This window comes from Eufriesea mexicana, unplaced genomic scaffold, assembly GCF_001483705.2.
Source record: "Eufriesea mexicana isolate 0111107269 unplaced genomic scaffold, ASM148370v2 C37617674, whole genome shotgun sequence".
In the NCBI taxonomy this organism is placed as follows: domain Eukaryota; kingdom Metazoa; phylum Arthropoda; class Insecta; order Hymenoptera; family Apidae; genus Eufriesea; species Eufriesea mexicana.
The window spans coordinates 320-601 of record NW_017092879.1 but is presented as its reverse complement, the minus strand read 5'-3'; the positions used below and the strand labels follow the sequence as shown (position 1 = coordinate 601).

Sequence of the window (282 nt, the reverse complement as noted above, 5' to 3'; positions counted from 1 at the left end):
TGACCCCGACGTGATTTGAACACGCAACCTTCTGATCTGGAGTCAGACGCGCTACCGTTGCGCCACGGAGTCCGGTGCGTAATGTAGTTTTCTTATTGGAATTTATATTGCATTTTATAAGTAATGAATAATCCTATTAATAATCTCTTCATTAACATAATGCTCTTTTTTATAATTACTTAAATATAATAGATAAGTAGTAATTACATAATGAAAAGTAAATTACATTTTTATCTATTGAAGATTAAACTTATAAAATATATTTTCTATGTAAAATATTTT

General features: G+C 28.4%; 1 non-coding gene across 1 annotated transcript; it reads right to left on the bottom strand.

Moving 5' to 3' along the window:
* On the bottom strand, positions 1-72 carry TRNAW-CCA (transfer RNA tryptophan (anticodon CCA)). The gene has a single exon. It is a non-coding gene; the product is annotated as a tRNA-Trp (tRNA).
* Between the last annotated feature and the right edge of the window lie 210 nt (positions 73-282).